This window comes from Ambystoma mexicanum, chromosome 1q, assembly GCF_040938575.1.
Source record: "Ambystoma mexicanum isolate Mex_15411 chromosome 1q, UKY_AmexF1_1, whole genome shotgun sequence".
Taxonomy (NCBI): domain Eukaryota; kingdom Metazoa; phylum Chordata; class Amphibia; order Caudata; family Ambystomatidae; genus Ambystoma; species Ambystoma mexicanum.
This window is the reverse complement of record NC_090922.1, coordinates 918123326-918142814: the sequence shown is the minus strand read 5'-3', so window position 1 is coordinate 918142814 and position 19489 is coordinate 918123326.

Here is a 19489-nt window from a genome sequence, read left to right as displayed (position 1 = left end):
ATGTATTCTTTTTTGGCAACAATCCTGTGTAGGTCTGCTAATTCAGCTGAGTTTTAGTTTTAGGTCAAATTGAAGATTCCTCAGTTCTCCTATGACAGCTGTCATTCAGGCTGCCCAGGGTACTGCATCCAGATTTGGCATGGCTGTCAGTTTTCAGACAATCCAGTTTTCTGATGAATGTTTTGCTCTTCATATCAGGACTTTGTATGTTTACAGTGCTTCATTAGATACATGACTTTTAGCACCAGGCAAGATTTTAAATGTTGAAAAGTGTTGTGTTATAGGCATTTTGGAGTTTTTAGCAACAAAGCAAATGACATTTGTAAGCACACTTTGGGTTTCACTTGCAAGTTGCTGCTTTTCTCTCTGCACTCTGTTTACTGGTCATGGGACCCACTGGCACATTTCTGCAGGGTGTGCTCTCTTCCACTGCAAATGCACCATGGGTGGCAGGTTGTGCATCCCACTTTTTGTGTGCTGAAGCACACGGATTTTGTAGACATTTTCTTTTTGTAGGTTTTAGCGCACACCAGGGTTTTGCCGCCATTTTTGCAGTTTCTTTCCCCATAACTGGCAGGGTGATGCCGCAGAACCTAACTAGGTCCGGTTTTTGCTCACCCATGTGGCATGTGCCATTTAGACTCATCATTGTTGTCGTTTTGCTTTAATTTAATTGGCCTGTGGGTCTGGGTCCAGAGGACCTTGTTGACACAATCTATGAGGGGAGACAGCCTGCCGAGGATGTCATGCCCTAATAGACAGGGAGTTCCCTCTGGCACCACAACCAAGACCGGGTGTTTCATTTTGTGTCGCCCAATTTGAATTTCCAGCTCTGCAGACCCTTCAACAGGAATTTCCTTCCCATCAAAGTTTTGGAGCTGTCCAGGAAGAGGGGTGAGAGGAATTTGGTATTTCACCCCTCTTCCCAAATTTAGCTGTTGAAAGATCCTTTTGGACAGCACGGTGGCATGGGATCCAGTGTCCACCAGTGCTGGAATTGCACATTGCCCTTGCACCTGGATGGAGGAGTAGAATCTACCTTCCTTCTCCTTCAAGGGGCAAAGGTAATGGGTGCTCTGCGCAAGCTTGATGGTCAATTTGCTTATTTCTGACTCTGACACTGGGATAGTTGGGTCAAGAGACGGTGTCGGAGTTGCAGAATCTGGCACATAATTTGACACACCGCTATTTGGGGAGTCACAGGCTCCCCTTGTTCTGTTTCTGGGCTGCCCCCCCTTTCTGGAGGCAGTCAACAGAAGTGGTTGGAGAGGTTTGGGGTTCTTCTTGGGCTGGTTCTGGGTTGCTCCCCCCTTCTAGGAGGCGGTCCCCAGAATGGAGTGGAATAATTTGAGTATCTGAGCACCCAGTATCATGCTCAGTGATTTGAGGATTCTCAGGCTCCTCCCTTTCTGATTCAGGGCTGCCCCCCCCTTGTTGGAGACAGTCCTTAGAAGGGTTTTGGGGAGCTACGGACTCTTCTTGCTCTGATTTTGTACCGCCCCCCCACCTTTTTGGAGGCTTTCCCCAGAATGGGTTTGGGCATGATCCTGTGTGGGATCTTGGGGATCTGCAAAAAAAAACAGGATGATCGAATATGGGGGGAGTTTTGGGCTCCCTTGGTTCTGATTCTGGGCTGCCCCCCCACCCTTTTGGAGGCAGTCACCAGAATTGTGTTGGACAAGGTGATTTCCTTGCTGGTCATTCTGGGGTTTGATGATGGGCGGTTTTAACTCAGTCCCCCCATCTACCCAGTCTTCAGCAGGATCTCTTGGGACCCATTTTTCTTTGGCAGGAGTTCAAATCCCCAATCCCTGAAGGAGAAGATCATTTTCCCAGAATCCTCTGAGGACCCCTCTCCTTCAAATTGTAAGATTCACACCTCCTCTACAAAATGGGCCTTTTTCCGGTTCCTGGGTTTCCAGGGGATTTTTACAAGTGGAGAAGGAAGCTCCCTCTGAAGCTTTACACCCCCCTTCCTCTTGTGCCTCCTCCCTGGGAACCGGTGGGTTGTCGGGGTTTTCTCCCTGTCATTGTTCTGGAGCACCAGACCCTTGATTTGAGGAGTTTTGAGTCGCCATGTTCATTGGAGGGTTTTGCTGCGCCCTCAGCATGCGACCCAGATCCTGTTCCATGTTCTGGACCTGGCGCTCCAGTTGGGACACCCGCTCTGGCTGGTACAGGGTCCTCTGGTCTACCCTTGGTTGATCACGGGAAGGGTAACTATCCCTTCTAGCATAATACCCCTGGTTAGGATTGTTTTGGTACACATACACTCTTGGCCTCCCCTCTCCCGGATTGGGCTGTCGGGGCTCAGGAAAGTGGGGAAAGAAAGAAGGGTTGTTTTGGGGGTTGAGGTTTGGTGGGTACCGGGCATTTGGGGGATTACTGCCCTCCTAGGGAAAGTGAGGCGGGAAGCTCCCTGGGTTGGCACCTGCCTGGTTGGATCCCCCCCTTGGGCTGGAGGAGTCCACACATAACCCTGGATGGGTCTGTTGCCTTTGTAACAGGGGCTTATGTAGTTAGGGAGTTAGGAGTCCCATTTGTGGGGTTACCCCCCTGACTCCCTGTTTGAGATTGGCCCGGGGGCCTTCTTGGTCTGGGGTTGATAGGATTCTGTGCGGGAATGTTTTTAGGCCCCCCATCTCCAGATCTAAAATGGGGGCAACCTTCACCTCCGCCACCTTAGCAGCAGCTGGGGTGTTGGTTGGTTTTGGGCTTTTGTTAGTATTTTTCAGCACTTCGTAGATGCGAGTTGCTTGTTCAATGACCCCGTATAGTGATCTTTTCTCATGAAAGTCCAATACTAACGGGGTCATAATGTATTTAGGGAGGACATGAAAGAAGGTAATAATAAATTCCCTACTGTCAGTGTGCACCCTCCTTGTGGTCTGCGCAAAGGCACGTTTATGTTTGTATTTGTATTTGTATCTGTTTCTTCTCTTGGCATTGTGCACCTCTGCCACCCTCTGTTCTTTCGGGCTCAGGTATCTGCTCATCCTGCCACCCTCCTGCACTTCCTCCAGGCCACCATCTGCACTAGAGTCTGTATCTGTACCCATACAGTCCCCCTCCCATTTTTCTTCTGCACTTATCAGATATACCTTTCTGTCTAACTTTCACCTGCCACTTGCTGGCTGCACTACCATGGTTTAAAGCCCTTATTTATTATTTATTCTATTTAATATTTAGTTATGTTTCCTCTCCTCTGCTTCGCACTTTCGACTCCTCCCCACCCCTTGCACTTCTCCCCCATTTTCCTTTCCCTTGTACTTGCGCTTTCTTAAATTTCACTGGGCCTAGTAAGATCGCCGTTTTCTGTTTTTTCTTTGTTCCCCTCCCTTTCTGCCTGGTCGCGCTCTGAAACACTTGTGTACGAGCGCGATATAAATAAAATATCATTTAATTTCATTTCATATTTGTATTTATTGATTTATAAAGCGCCTAACGCCAAAGCGCTGTACAATGGAACAACATAATACGTAAAACATAAACGTTATAACGGTTGAAGCAATTACAATATGAATCAATCAATCGATAAAACAGTGAGAAGAGCAATTAACTGAAGGGGATAGGGAGGAAAGGGAAGTGGGACTGGATAGGGGGAGTGGAGGAGAAGAGTAGGAGGATTGAAGGGGACGGGTGGAAGAGGGGAGGCAGGAGAGGGGGTTAGAAAGTCGGGGGAAAAGAATGAGGAGGGGGAAGCAGAAGGGGGAAGGGGTTTCAAGGAGGAGAATGGAGAAGGAGAGATTTAAGGGAAGTGCGGAATGAAGTGAGGGTGGGGAAGAACGGATAGCAAGAGGAAGGGAGTTCCAGTGTAGAGGTGCTAGGAGTTGGAAGGAGCGGAAACAGGAGGAGGGCCAAGGGGGTGGGGGTGCAGTGGGAAGGAAATGGTCAGCGGACCGAAGGGAACGGGAGGGGAATAGAAGGAGAGAAGGGAGGAGAGATAAGGGGGGCAAGACCATGGAGAGATTTGAAGGCAAGGCAGAGAAATTGAAATTTAAGTCAGGAGTGAAAAGGAAGCCAGCCAAGGTAAGAGAGAGAGGTAGAGATAGAGTCACGGGAGTTAAGGAGACAGAGTGTGCGAACAGCAGAGTGGTAGATGGATTTAAGAGGGGCAATGTGAGAAGTAGGAAGTCCAAAGAGTAAGGAAGAGCAGTAGAAGAGGCGGGAGAAGATGAGGGAAGAGATTAAGAGTTTGGTAGCATGGAAAGTGAGCGAGGAATGGATTTTGCGAATATTGAAGAGGTGGCAGCGACAGGTTTGAGAAGTGAGGGAGATGTGTTGGGAGAAGGAGAGAGAGGAGTCAAAGAGAACACCTAAATTACGAGCTTGAGGAGAGATAGGAAGGTTGGAGGGAGGAAAGTGAATGAAAGGGGGAGGACAAATTCTTGGACAAATTCTTGTGGGGCCTAGTCTTCCCCAAGTTGCAGCTTGTAGGCTGCCTTGCAGGCCTCTTGAGGGTTTCTATGAATAGAAAAAATGCTTCGGGATGGCCTCCCTATAGGTGGACCATCTTGAATGGTTCTGATCCTCCAGCCCCGCAAAGAAGCTGGAGTACTCAGGTGAAAATGTCCACTTTACATACTGAAAACAGCTTTGGCTGTCCTTCAGGTGGAAAGTCTCTATCATCTGCTCAAACAATTGTAGGTGCTCCCAAACTGAATATTTGGCATTTTTATGGTAGAGCTTGATGACGCTCCTAATAGCTGTTATTTGCGTCAGGGGATCTTTGAGTAAAGACCTTTTAACTTTGTTGCCCTTTTTAGTTTTGGTCACCCTAGTCGACTCATCCTCTGACTCAGAGGCACTGCTACCAGAGGTGGCTGTCTGATCTAATAGGCTCTCCCTGATTCTGCAAACTTCGGAATGGCTGGCAGAATGTGGGGGCCTAGTCTCTTGGGACCTGTGGTGCTGACTCTCCCTTGCACCCAGGATTGGCTGAGTACCCCCCACCCCCATGATCCTAGCTGGGAAGAGGTTTTTAAGATGCATTTAGTGGGCCTAGTCTCATGGAATTCCCCACCAAATTTTAATGACTGATCTCTAGGTAGGTGATAGTTCTGAGGATCCAGTTCTCTGATTCTCTCCTCCCTGGAGTCTCCCTGATCAGAGAGCTGGAACTAATATTTGGGAACCTGTACAGCGATGCCCGCCCATCCATTTCTGGGAGGTGCTGACCTGTCAGTCCCATGTTTACCATTGTGTTGAAGTCTACCAGGTTCATATGACCCAGTGGAAATGGGGGTGGCAGAGTCCATGGAATTTAAGGGATTAAAGTCCCTGATGCCAGGGTTCCTGAGGTTATGCTCAGGGGTATCTTTCTCCCATCTACCTCATCTCTTTCAGCTCCTACTCCCTGATGACATTCCAGAATCTGACCCTTTTGTTCCTCTATTAAGGTCTTACTGGTCTCTATTAGTTGTTCTTGCATGGCTATCTGTCTATGGAGCCTGTCATTCTTTTCACAGAGAACCTCATTGTCTCTCTGTGCTTCCTGTCTGAATTGGGAGTATTGGGCCAATTTTTGCTGCAGGAGACTCACCTCCTGAATTTGGTCCTTACTGGATTGATTATTCTTTGCCAGAGCCTCCTCCACCCGCCTGGTGTGCTCTAACAGCTTTTCATAATCCATTTTGAGTTCACCAAGTCCCTGAAGGGCCAGGGGATTTTCTTCTAACTTTGTTTTTAAATGGCTGACTTCCTGGCCTGAGGTGTCCCTTTCCTGAGTAAGAGGGCCCCTTTGTGCAGCCAGGTCGTCCCTCGGTTTTTTAAGGGCACCAGCTTTCTGGCGCTCCTCATCAAACTCTGATTGTGATTATAGGTCTTTGATAATCAATTTATTATTTTCGTCTTTTAAGGATTCTAGGCGGTTTTGCAGGGTGACTATCTGCTCTGCACAGACTCTATTATAATTCAATTGCTGAACCAGCTTTTGTTGGCTCTGTTTTAAAGAGTCCAACCTTTTCTTGAAACTCTTTTTGCAGTTTTAGTTCCTGGGTGTCTTGCTCTGCATTCTTTTGCAGTAAGAGCATCAGTTCCTCTTGCAGTTAGGTGGCATACAGCCTAGCCTCTGTTTCAGCTTCTTGGCTGCTCTGGAGCCTTTGCTCTGCAGAGTCCAGATTAGTCTGGATTTTCTGCAGTGCTTCCCCTTGTCTCTTTGTAAAGTCTACGTGGTCTGCATACTTTTCCTGTATGACTCCTATGTGGAGGTACAGGTAGGCTGCTATTTTGGCAATTTTGCATTGCTCCTCTTTTATTTTAGGGGTTATGTACAGCTCACTGAGTGCTTGATGTAATGGCCCCTTGTCCTGCCAGATATTAAGGTTGCTTTCAGTGACTTCTTGTTTCATTCCCTGCAGCCACACCTGTTCGTCCTGCTCCAGCCATTCACCCCTGACAAATAGTTTGTGCAGTAGATGTTTTCTTGCAATATTGATGTCCACTGGGGTCACCATTCTGGAAATATTAATTTCCTTCTGAATTATCTTGGGTTACGTTACTTTTGCAGAACAGGCCCAACTCCTTTGAGTATTTCTATTGAAAGGTGCTTATACAGTGTGGCACAGCATGGTAACCCAACAAGGTGTGTGTACCCTGTCAGTTAGCATGCTGTGTTAGACTGTCAGTGGTATGCATAATTCAGGATCTCGCGACGAGCCTCCAAGCTGTAAGTGATTTCAATCCGGCACACGCCCAAGTCAAAGCTCAGCATGTAGTGCACAACTGAAATCCTTATTCATTTTTGTCTAAAAGGTTATTATTCTGAACGATATACCAAACATATCACACCCTTCTCCTGGAACCCCCTCCCCCCCAGTCACACTGAACCAGGAATCAGGCTGGTTTGCAAAGGTAAATATTTATTTATGTATTTAAAATGTAATCACAATATGTTTTAATATGTACACATCAATCACCAATGGGGTGACAGAACACTGAGTGATATCTTTAGTACACTAGGAATAGGTAATAAGCAAACCAAATGCAGCACAGAAAATAATATTTTTGTGTTGGTTCAGATCAGATAGCACTGTGGTTAACAGTTCCCCCTGCAATACCCCTCAACCACCCAATAAGCAATGTAAATAGATAGGAGGAGAGTGCAGGTACTCAGGAAGAGCATAAATCAAACAGAATATCAGTCCCACTTTCCGCCAGCAACACAAGAGAAAAACGGAATTGACTTTCAGCTGTCAGACTGGCTTTCAAGATTGACTTTAGAATGGACTGGGAAAAACATCAAATATGGTCAAAATTGCTGAAATTGTTATAAATTCTTATGGGAGCCACTTTGGATAGTTGCACACAAGCACAAGCAATGGTTTGGTCAACAGAAAACAATTGAAATCTTAAGGTCCAGGTCGGAAGCAATTTAAAGCTATTTTACATTTGTAAACTTTTCAGATTTTTTAAATCGCGGCAAACTTGATGTTAGCTACAAGTCGGAGTTGAAATTTCGTTTCTATCACAAAAACTGAGGGAGTTATGGTGTTTTTAGTGGAGGTCATTTTTATAAAATAGGCGCGAGAATGAAAAACAGAATGCACTTTTAAAAATGACAATTGAGATTGCTTACACTAGGGGATGACTATGAAGAAGCGAATACCACACAGAGATTACAATCACTGGATAAGGGTGACCACCTGATAAGGAAACCCAACTTCTTCAGATGAGAAAATGGGCAGCGCAAAGATAGTTCTAACAACACTGGTTCTGAAGGAAGGGTAGGATGGGTTGGAGCTAGGGATAAGGCAATGCAAAGGCACTGCTAACAATACTGGTTCTAAATGAAAGACAGGATGGGTTGGAAATAAGGACAAGACTATGCAAAAGACATATACTATGTGACACAATTCTTCCTATTTATACTCACTGGATATGTTTTTAAATGGGACCGTTAGCTCTGGTCAGGATTGGGTTTGGTCTAAGAAAAACAGCACATCAGGCACGGGACTGGAACCTCTAGGACAGTGTTGAATTGGCACAGGATCTGCTCTCCTAGTCTGTGGGTATTTGAATCAGCTGGATGGTGAGTTCCTCAGGCAAGCCTAGTGGTGGCAAGCCAGAGAATTTTTGGATACTGGTTCAAAATGGCCTCACAGTGCTATACTGAGTGGGGAAAATTAATTTGAGGATTGGGGCTTTGCTGGAAATCAATAGTGTCTATTGCTGGAAAGAGATTTGGCATCTGGATCTGGAAAAATATATTATAAGCTGGATGTAGGAAGCTGGATCAGAATGCTTCGCCGGAATCAGGTAGGTGGCTGGATCTGTGAGTCCTTGTGTGCTGTCAGCTATCTCTATTTATGCCTACCAAATGACATCACAAAGGGAGTGCATGGGCCGGCTTAGCTAGGCTGCCCCTGTGCAAGGTGATTGGGTCAGAGTCTACTCTATGCCTTGATAGGAGGAGAGAAACAGAGTGTCATCTTTATGGTGTAATTTTATGAAGCTGAGAATCCACCCCTAGCCACTGGAACACAAAGTCTAATTTTGTCAAAATACATATTTACACATGTGCAACCTCTATAAAAATCACATATACAGATTGCATATTTTACATAGCTGCTATTCCTCAAAACCCCATAGCTGTGTGATCATGTTTCCCCTTTCTATGGAATTTTGCCCTTTTCGCTAGGAACACACTTTTCAATTTGTATGCAGGTTTCCACAAATGTGCGTGTTTAATATGGGAATGAGTGTATAAAGTTTCACAGTTCTAGCAGAAATACATTTTGCGTAAAATTACATATCTTGCCAATTCTTTCCAGAACATATTACACGGTTTTGCCGCCTCTTAAAACGTGCCGCCAAAATTTAGATTTACAAATATGTCTTTGGCATATTTTTCACCATTTTGAATAGCAAGTTATAAGTCTTATAAAAAGTGTTCTTTGTTCATGTGTAGCAACAGATGGTCGCTTGGCTCCACCCCTTGGTCTCTCCCTGGAGGCCAGGAACACCCCCTCCTGCCAAGAGCCATTTAACCTCCAGTTTCCTGAGCTGCATATTGTCATTGTTCTTTTGCTCTCTGTAGACCAAATTCTGTTCCACCCCTGCAATTGACACCTCCCTGTGAGTTTCTGCTAAGGGAAGGCCTTCCTTCTGTGAGAAAAACCTACTATTCCAGTTTTGCAGCTTCAGCCAAACTTATTAACTTTTAAATTTAGCAAAAACCACATCTTTTGCATCACATACAAATACATTTTGTTCTTGGCCTTACAATCTGTGGAATCAAAAACACAACTAAAATATGTATTCCTTTTTGGCAACAATCCTGTGTAGGTTTGCAAATTCAGCAGACTTTTAGTTTTAGGTCAAATTGAAGCTTCCTCAGTTCTCCTCTGACAGCTGTCATTGAGGCGGCCCAGGGTACTGCACCCAGATTTGGTATGGCTGTCAGTTTTCAGACAATCCAGTTTTCTGATGAATGTTTTGCTCTTCGTATCAGGACTTTGTATGTTTACAATGCTTCATTAGATACATGACTTTTAGCACCAGGCAGGATTTTAAGCGTTGAAAAGTGTTGTGTTATAGGCATTTTGGAGTTTTTAGCAACAAAGCAAATGACATTTGTAAGCACATTTTGGGTTTCACTTGCAAGCTGCTGCTTTTCTCTCTGCACTCTGTCTGCTAGCCTTGGGACCCACTGGGACATTTCTGCAGGGTGTGCTCTCTTCCACTGCACATGCACCGTGGGTGGCAGGTTGTGCATCCCTCTTTTTGTGTGCTGAAGCACATGGTTTGTGTAGACATTTTTTTTTGTATGTTTTTAGCGCACACCAGGGTTTTGCCAACATTGTTGCTGTTTCTTTCCCCATAACTGGCAGGGTGATGCTGCATAGCATAGTGGAGTGCGTCAATACATCCCACATGATCTTGCTTACATAGAAATGCTGCCCCTTGTTTGCTGATCAAACTTCTTTCTACAGCCCTCATGACTTTCAACTCTATATTTCTCTTCAAGAGATCTGTAGGATCTGTAGTTAAAACCTTAGTCTACTTTGTTTTGTATCATGATACCACCCCCTTTGTCTGCTTGTTTTATTATGATGGATTCATTCTTAGCCAGTGATTTAGCTGACATGAGTTCTTTCATACTCAATTTATGGAACACCGATTATCGAACACCGAACACCGGGTTCCTAACTTCCCTATTTCTACAAGCCCTTTCTTTTCAAAAACATTCGATTCAGGGGAGTGGGTATGGGCTGGTGGCATGAACTTAGAGAATTTTATTTTAGGGCAGTGGCATTCTCTGGTTGTGGTTTATCACACCTGTTTCTGGAATACACTGCCAATAACTCCCTGCTAGGTAAATTGACATTTAGGCGAGAGGGGTGGGTGTTTTGACAGCAGTGTAGGTCCCTGACAATCAGAATTGAGAAATTGCATTTTAGCTAATCTGTTTTCTATCTCTTTTGCAGTGCACTGGGGGTTACCTGGCAGAGGACGTTTATAGAATTGTCTATTAATTCAAGAACTGTGTAAAAAAAGGAAAAGGGACCTAAATTTCAACTCCCAAAGAACGTTTACCACTTTGGGAGTTGAGAACAGAAACATGGTGAGCAGTAGAAGAGGACTCATGATTAAATTATAAGTCTGCATCCTATCTGAGAGCTCGTATCTGTAATCGTCAACTGATAGAGGTTTGATAGGATTGATAAGAGTTACTGGAGCACTTCATACTTTTTTAGATATTTTTGTATATGTAGTGTGTTAAGTGTTTAACTTGGTTTTCATGTGGAATTAACTGATATTATTTGTTGAGTGATGAGTTAATACTATGTGGACACATTTTTATACTGCATAAGGCTAAGCTAATTTTATGGTGTTGTACCTCCACTCCAGAATACATATGTAGTAGGATGTTTTGTCCCTAGGCACTGCAATAGAGACCAACTACGGCTCTGTGCGTACCACACGAGCTTGAAGGTTATCCATTACTCCACAGGACCCAAGTAAAGGTTTTCAAGGTCTGAGAGATGGGCTCCTGCCTCTTAGTACTCGTTATGAACTGGACTGGACGATTCTGAGTTGGTTGGAGGTGCTTGCAAGTTTATTTGATGCTCCGGTGTATATGCTGTTGCAATAACCGACAAAGAATTAAGGCCCTGACAAGTTCTAATAGTGTCAGCACAGCAGTGGCCACATTCTTTTAAAACAAATGCACGTTTTCTCTCTTATCCACCAGGTTGAACTGCAGCATGAAGCATCTGTTTTCGAAGTTTAAACATTGGTTTGTCAGTGGTTTCTCAGCATGGGCATGAGTCACATGACGCATGGGCACGATAATGTAACAATCTTTTGATTGGGTATGTCAAATGGTTTGACCTCCATTTTGCTACCATCTGGCAGTGGCTATTGGCTGCCATCATCAATTAAAACAAGCAATCCGATCATATGGAAAACCTGTGTCTTTTGTATCTAGGTATGTATTTGATGTTCTCACTTTAAAATATGATGTCCAAGAAAGGGCTGTCTATCCGGTCCCCAGACCCAGTTGAGATGATAAAAAGAGTTGTTGCATTTGTTTCTTTAACTGCCTTATCATGTTAACTGGTTGCCACTGTTTGTCATCAAGGTGATCTTGGAGAAAGGATTGTAGACTTCTCCGGAGGCTGCATCAAGCTGGGCTGTCACATTCTGTTCTCTCTAAATTCTGATGAGTTCATATGGAGGTTTCTCAGGGAGATGATTAGTTCTCCCAAGGAGAAGAGAATGGCATTAACAGCCGTGACCTAGTTTTCATAGTAAGAGTTTCAAGATATGTACTTAGTATGGCTGTTCTCGAATTATACGAGTAAAACAGCTTCTAAACATGTTTGAAATAGGTTGCTAAGAAAGTCTAATGCATTATTCGAGGGTAGTATTTAGGTAAGCAACATGTTTACATTGTTTTTTTAAAGATTATCTATTAGCTGTAGCAAATGTAGGTGCAATTAGTGTCTAATTGACTGTACTTACAGATAGCGCACTGCAATCACTACAATCAGGAAAGGCATTTAAAAAAGAAAAGAAAAACACACCGCAATTGGTAAACAGGGAAGACGATTTGGGAGCAAAAACGTGTACAGAAAGAGACAGAAGCAGGAGATATGAGCAGGCAAAATATCGTGGTCTGATGCTGGTTACATGTCATATGTCACATGGAAAAAGTCGTCAGGTAGGTGACTTTTTTTCCTGACCCCTAAAATACTTTCCCCAAACATAATAGGAGGGGTATGGTTTTATATTATTAACCCTAATCCTAGAATATTTGGAGAAAGTGTTTGATTTTACTGAGGGTGCATTTTTTGGGAAATGTCACCCCCTGGAGGGCATTTCCCAGGCATCTTTATCATTGGACATCCTGATGCTCTATTGGAAGGAGAAAGGAGAAGTGGAGTGGCTATGAGTGTAGAAAGAAGGGGCGTGGGAACTGAGACCATCAAGGTTTGTGCATATTTACAAAGACTGTTCATCTATAAAACAAACATTAGAGAACAAGGACTTCTCTTTGCCTAGCAAAATGGCAAATGACCTCTAATGTCCTCACCATGCTCATGTGTTCTTTCTGGTCCGTATGTTCAGCCACATCCACTGTCTCATCCGTTTCTTTTGAATTGATCGCTTGGCAGAGTAATGAAGAAATACAATTGCAGCACATATATTTACTATTAGTTTAACATGGTGTACTGGGTATTTTGAAAGCATCGCACATTTCATTCTTGTAAAAAAAATAGCATTTTTATTTGAAACTTCACTGGGTGAAGCACTGGTTTGCATGGAACACAGGCCTGGCGCAAGCACATTATGTAAGGAGAAACACATCTAGCTGTAGGGTACTAATTGAAGTGAGCACCCTGGAAGGGGGCGCTGGCCAATCAGCATGCTCAGCTTGTACGGTACAAGCCTGCGTTCCGAACAGCCTAGCAGCCTTGGTAACGAGCGCCCCCTTTTCTTGCCCCTCACCTCTTAGCACCCGGGTAGTTTCCTATGCAGGTGCTAAGCATATGGTTTTTTTAAAAACATTTTTAAAGAAACATACCTTTGCTGTGCGGTTCGTGCCACAGCAGTGTCTGGTAGCGTCCCGCCGACCAATGTAAGGGCCAAAGTGAAGCTGATTAAGTCAGCTTCACTTTGGCCCTTACATTGGTCGGCGGGACGCTACCAACAGGGTCTGCTCACTGCCTCGGAGCATATCAACCCCATTAATTTACTTATCTAGCATTTTTGGGGTGTGACAATTGAAGAAGGCCAAATTATTGATTAAAACAACTCTTGCCCATAACATGTTCACAGAATTCGGGTAAAAAAAAAACCCATATGCAACCAAGTAGGTTTGACGAATGACATGCTACGCTAGAGAAACATTGAAATGAAAGATTAAAAACCACAAAAATGTGAAAGCATAGTGTGCTGCTCCATATCTGCCCCACATGAAGTTCAAAGTAGTTAACAGGTGTGCTTAAAATGTATTGTTGTAGACAACCTTTGGCATTTCTAAAAAAAAAAATCGGTGTGCATCCCTGACAACCCCTCGCACACAGTCACTTGCAGAGACTACAATGTTCAATCAAGCTTAATAAATGTCACATTGCAACACTGGATTTACTAAAGCATTAGAGTAGAGCAAGTGTTATCAATCCTCCATGCAGTTTCCGGATTCCGCAGTGACTTTAAAACACTTTCTTAAAGATTATTTGTTTCCTACAATGTGACCTGCCAAAATCCTTTGCCCAGTAACCAATGCTGCATGGGTGTGACTCATGCTTGATAACGGTGTACTGGCTTGCATATGTGGCAAAAACAATATACATGTTTGTGTGTAGATTGTGTGCAACTTTAAAACTGGACCAATATGGCTTCAAACATTTCTTTACACAACAACCAGTGGCAAAACCAATAGTCTGGGCTTTGTATGAGCACTGTATGAAAGAGCTAGTTAGAGAAGGAGAGAGAGAGGGAGAGAGAGAAAAAAAGAGAGAGCATTCGCGCTAGAGGAGAGGAAAAAAGTGAGTGTGATAGAGAGTTAAGGACTAGTTCGTGTGAGGATACCAGTGGCAAAAGATGAGAGCCAGCAAGTTTGAGAGAAGTAGTGGCTAGAGAAGATAAAAGACCAAGGCTCTCTAGCCTTCGGTGTGGGCTGCACACCATCAAATCCACTCTGTGGTTTAAATATTGTTTCTGTTATCTTCTTGATAAATCTTTGTGATCAAACATACAGACAAATACTTTGTGTTTCTGTTCGCCAGCTGTAGGCTTAGAATTTATTGATTGAATGTATATGCAGATGCACCCATCGCCGTTGCATTTCGGACTAAACAGTCCTTCCTGAGGGCGTATATATGACATCTTGATTATGCCAATCAAACAGTAGATGTTATTTCACAATCCCAAGTGTTGTGGTAGTTACAATAACCCACATTTTCAAATCAATCAATATGTCCATCATCGATACAAAGTTACAAAATAGCGGGTCAGTGTTAGCCAGCATTGCGTAAATCACCATGATTCATGTCAACATTGTTCGATATATACATCATGCAAACATAATATGGGAGTCAATTGTTTCAATGGGGGTCATTCCGAGTTGGGGTTAAGGGAAAAACGATGCCGGTAAAGGATTACCGGCATCGTGTACCTTTACGGGCCATTCTGACCCTCTGGACCGTTATTTACAGTGCCGTAAAGTACGAGGCCATAAATAGCGGTCTTGTGGGGCGCGCACGACACCCCATGCCGAAATTAGCGGCATGGCGTAAACCGGTCCTGATCCCAAGTCATGCGGACATGCAAAAAACGGCCTCTACAAGGCCGCAAAGTACCTTACCGGCATGGAGTAAATACCGGCATCGCCGAGAAGGTATTAAGAACCCTGAGCAATGTTTCCAAGAGGCACAGGTGCACTCAATCAGCACAGGTGGAGGCATTGGAGTCTGGCACAGCACAAAAGGAGCACATCCACTCACCACACCCCCTCCCACACCAAGTTGATACCAATTGTAGCAGGATTACTGGAGCTGGAGGCCCTGCTTGCAAGGCAGCAACGACAACAACAGCAACAACAACAACCACAGCCCCCACCACAGAGGATACACAGGAGGGGAAGGAGGGTGAGACAGGCCCAGCATGCCCTACCGGTGCAGCCACCATTACCACGCCGGCAGCCCCCAATCCCTCGCATCAGAGCCTCCCCCTTCAACCTCACACCAGAGCAGATCCACACCCTGTACCGCCTTGACCGGGACACCATCACCACCATAGTGGATTTGACACATGACGACAAAGTGAGCCTCATAGAAATCCACACTGCAATCCCCCCTCTACTCAGGGTAGTGTCTGTTCTCCACTTCCTTGCCACAGGCACATAGCAGCATACAGTGTGGCACATGCATGGCATACCACAGGCCATATTTTCACAGATACTCAACCAAGTGCTGGATGCCCTCATCAAACACACAAGGGACTACATATCCCTAACCCAGACACCCCAGGAGATATTGGATACATAAGTTGCCTACCATGCACTGGCAGGCATGCCAAATTGCATAGGTGCCCTCGACTGCACCCACATGGAATTGTTCTTTCCACATGCAATGGAGGTGGCGTATCGCAACCGCATGCAATACCACTCCATTGACGTCCAGATGGCATGAAATGCCAATAAAGCCATCACACATTGCTGTGCCCGATACCCCCGATCAACACATGACCCCCTGGTCCTGCGGAACTCCACGCTACCATGCTATATGGAGCAACATGCTGGACAACGTGCCTGGCTGCTTGGTGAGTCACCTGATTGGGCCATGGCAGCGCATTGTGGCCATGAGTAGGGTGGATGCATACCCCAACTTGGTGGGAAGGGGGGGTGCATACTACACCTGTGTGGGAATGTTAACGCCGGTGCACCCCACAGAACACAGTGCCCCAAGGCAATCGATATGGCACATGACTGCCTAACCTCACAGCGATGCTAGAATGTAGAAAATACAACACTACTGGTCCGACAGGTAACCTGGCCCAATACCACAACACAAGCACCACTCATCGGCGGACCTCACACACCGTAATTGCATCCTGCACCATGCACTGCATATGCACTATCTCGCAGCCGCCTGCATCCCACCACACAAGACAGACGTCCCTGGGAGTGCATAGAAGTGAGCCCAACAGGGATACAGCAGCGTGTCACTGGTTCCGCACACCCATAGTAGTGGTGCAAGTCAACATGGTACTGATCAGTGCAGTAAGACAAGTATGCTACTGACTACAGTCAACACCCCCTGCCACCAAATCTCACAGAACCCAACACATCGATGAATTCAGGCCAACACTGCTGCACGCATATACGGTGCACGTGCAACAAGATGTGAGTGCACACCATAAGCCATCTTGAAGAAGCTACCCCTCCATCATTCCATGGCACAGGACACATAGCCGGGCCAGTAATGGGGTTGATGCAACCAGGGACATGTGTGTATGGCCAGGAATCACCAGCTGCCATGCAAGACTGCTACAGGTCGCCACCATCAATGTACAAACACTTACCTTCATTCCCCTTCCATGCAGGTGATGCTGGCTACCCTTTGAAGCCGTGGCTCATGGCCCCTATCCGCAACCCACAGAACAGGCATAAGGAGGACTACAATCGAGCCCATACCCGTACACGGGTGGCCATAGAGCAGACATTTGGCCTGTTGAAGGCACCATTTTGTTGCCACAGCCGTTCGGGTGGAGCACTCATCAACAGCCACGAGAAGGAGGCCAGGATCACCATGGCATGTGTAAAGCTGCACAATATGTGCATCCGTCGGAACGTGCCACTGCCCCCTGACCTGGGACTGCTACCACCAGGACAGCATCACAGTGCAGATGCACAGGAGGGATGTGCCATGTGGCAATCATTGATTGGACAATATTTCTGACACTCAAGTTAGCTGAGGGTGTCAGGATGACAGGGCATCGGGCACTGGTTGTGGGGATACATGTACACCATGCACTGTGAGTCATTAAAAGACACATGCACATTGATCAATGTCCACTCTGATATTTTTTATGCACAACCGGTGTATTGTATTAGTAGGTTTCCACGTGAACAACAAAACTTCCACCCTCACCCCCCTCCGCGCAACTCCCATACACACCCTCACACTCACCTCCCTTCCCCCAACTCCCATACATAACCTCACCCCCCCTCCCCAACTCCCATACACACCCTCCCCCCCCAACTCTGCAACAGTAGTCCCGTGTGGCACATTGAGGCCACATGTGGCAGCATTGTCTATTGATCCATGCTCCCGGTGTCCGTGGGGGGGGCATGTTCCTGTGCCGCTGAGAATGCAGCAAGCGGCACGCTGGGCTTGCCGACGTGGGGGTACTGGTTGAGGGGGTGTCCTCCTGCTGAGTCGCATGAATGGGACGTGCTGCCACAAGGGCGTCTGCAATGTGTCCAAGTGCCTCACACACACGGTTGGTACTTTCCGTGAACATCTGATGCATTTGCCTGAGCTCCTCGAGTAACTCCAACCTGCCCTGGCAGTTGTCCTCATTGAAGTCAGTGATGAGGGCAGTGAGCTGTCCTGCACGTAGTGCTTCCTGGGATGGCGTATCATCCCTGCCTGCAGGGGATTGGGTCGACATGCCCTGACAGGGCCTCGAATGGGGTACTGGGCACGGGATCTGCATCTCCCGGTGCATCGCCACGTGGACTTCGGACTGGTGTGTCACCCTCCCCAGAGTCCCTGCACGACACCTGGGGGACATTGCAAAGCTCGGGGGTGTATACAGTGGGGTAGGAGTCCTCCTCTGACGCCCCACAGACGGACAAGGGGCTGTCCACGATTTGCAGAGGGGCCGTGTCTGCCACCTCCCCAGAGATGCTGGACTCCTCTGACCTTGGTGTGGTGATTGTTGCAGGCGCTGATGCAGTGAGGGATGGGGGTGGTGCAACCTCAATGGGCCTTGGAGGAGCTGTGGTGGTTTTGTCCTTCCTGGCCGGTACGCGGTGGTCCCTGCCTTTGGCACTGGATGTGGTGGGACGGCTTCTCTCAGGCTCATCGCCCTCATGCTCACTGCCTGTGGGTGTAGAACAAAGGTACAACATGAGTGGTTGTGTGAGACACTGATGTCATTAATGGCAGCATTCACATTTCAGTCATTTGGATTGGTGGCATTTTGGCCGTTACTACATCACTGCTTTCTACTGATGTGTCGGATATGTACGCAGGTGTGGGAGTCACTAATCCTGGCCTGGTCATGTGCAGTCTGACTCGCACACTGCCAAGCCTGCTGCACAGTGTGCTTATTGGGATGTGCTAGTCACTGCACTGTGGTTGGTGGGCATTACGTGGCAGCACTTGTCCCTTGGTAGCAGTTGTCTTGCCATTATCAGAATGGGTGGAGGGCACTATGACAAGGTGCATTGGACTGGGCTTGGAAGTGTATTCAGCATTTATTTGCCATTGGCGGTGTTGACTTTGGACACTCACCTCCATCAGCAGACGACGGAGCCCCACACTCCATTTCACCGACGCCCTCAATTGATTCTGTGCCAATCAATGCAGCGCATGTCTCCTCCCATGGCGCTAGTTTCATTGGTGAACTTGGTCCACCTCCTGTCTGCAGTGCCTGGCTGCGGTTGTCTGCGAGGATGCTCCGTACCCTCAACCTGCTTGCGGTAGTCCCTGGGAGTGCGGGGGTGGTGCCTACTGCGCTCATCCTTTGAGCAAGTTCTGCCGATATGTTTTTTTTCCAGACCACTGCCTCTCTGCGCATGCCGCTGCTGAACACTACGTCTGCGTGCTCCTCCAGGTGGCCCACCATGGCCTGCAGCTCCTTGGGGCTGAAGCGCTGCTTGCGGAGGCGGTCCGCTGACTTTTTCGGCGGTGCTTTGGGCATAGCTGGCGGTTGTGTAGGCCTTTTCCGAGGTTCAGGTTCGTCCCAAGGGTGCTGCCTGAAGAGGATGGCAATGGATTGTGTTTTTAAAGATAGCCACCGCTCTCCTTCCCGTTCCTGTGCGATGACGTATCCGTAAATTACGGTCATTGCTAATTACGGACGGCGAAGCTTTGATGGCGGTGTTGTTAAGAACGTCTCGCTTCATGCCGGTAAGGGGTTTAACGGGCCCTTTAGCGGTATGCCGCTAGGGGATTTACCGCCATGGCGGAAAGCTCGTGCCCGCGAGGTCGGAATAGCCTGTAAATAGCGGCGTGGTACCAGATCGGACTCGCTCTTTCCGCCATGCCGGTAAAAACCAATACTTACCTCCAACCTCGGAATGACCCCAATGTGTTAATGTGTATTGGGTCACACGATGCACAAAACAATGAACATAAAGTAGACACCAAAAAGAAAGCAGAAAAAATAAATAAAACAACATGTCAGTTGAAAACATATTTAGGCTGTTATAACTCAATCTTGGCTCAGTCATATCAATAAACGGGGGGAAAAGCGGGGTCGGTGTGCATGCTTACTAAGGTCGTTGATCAATCTCATATGTCATGCC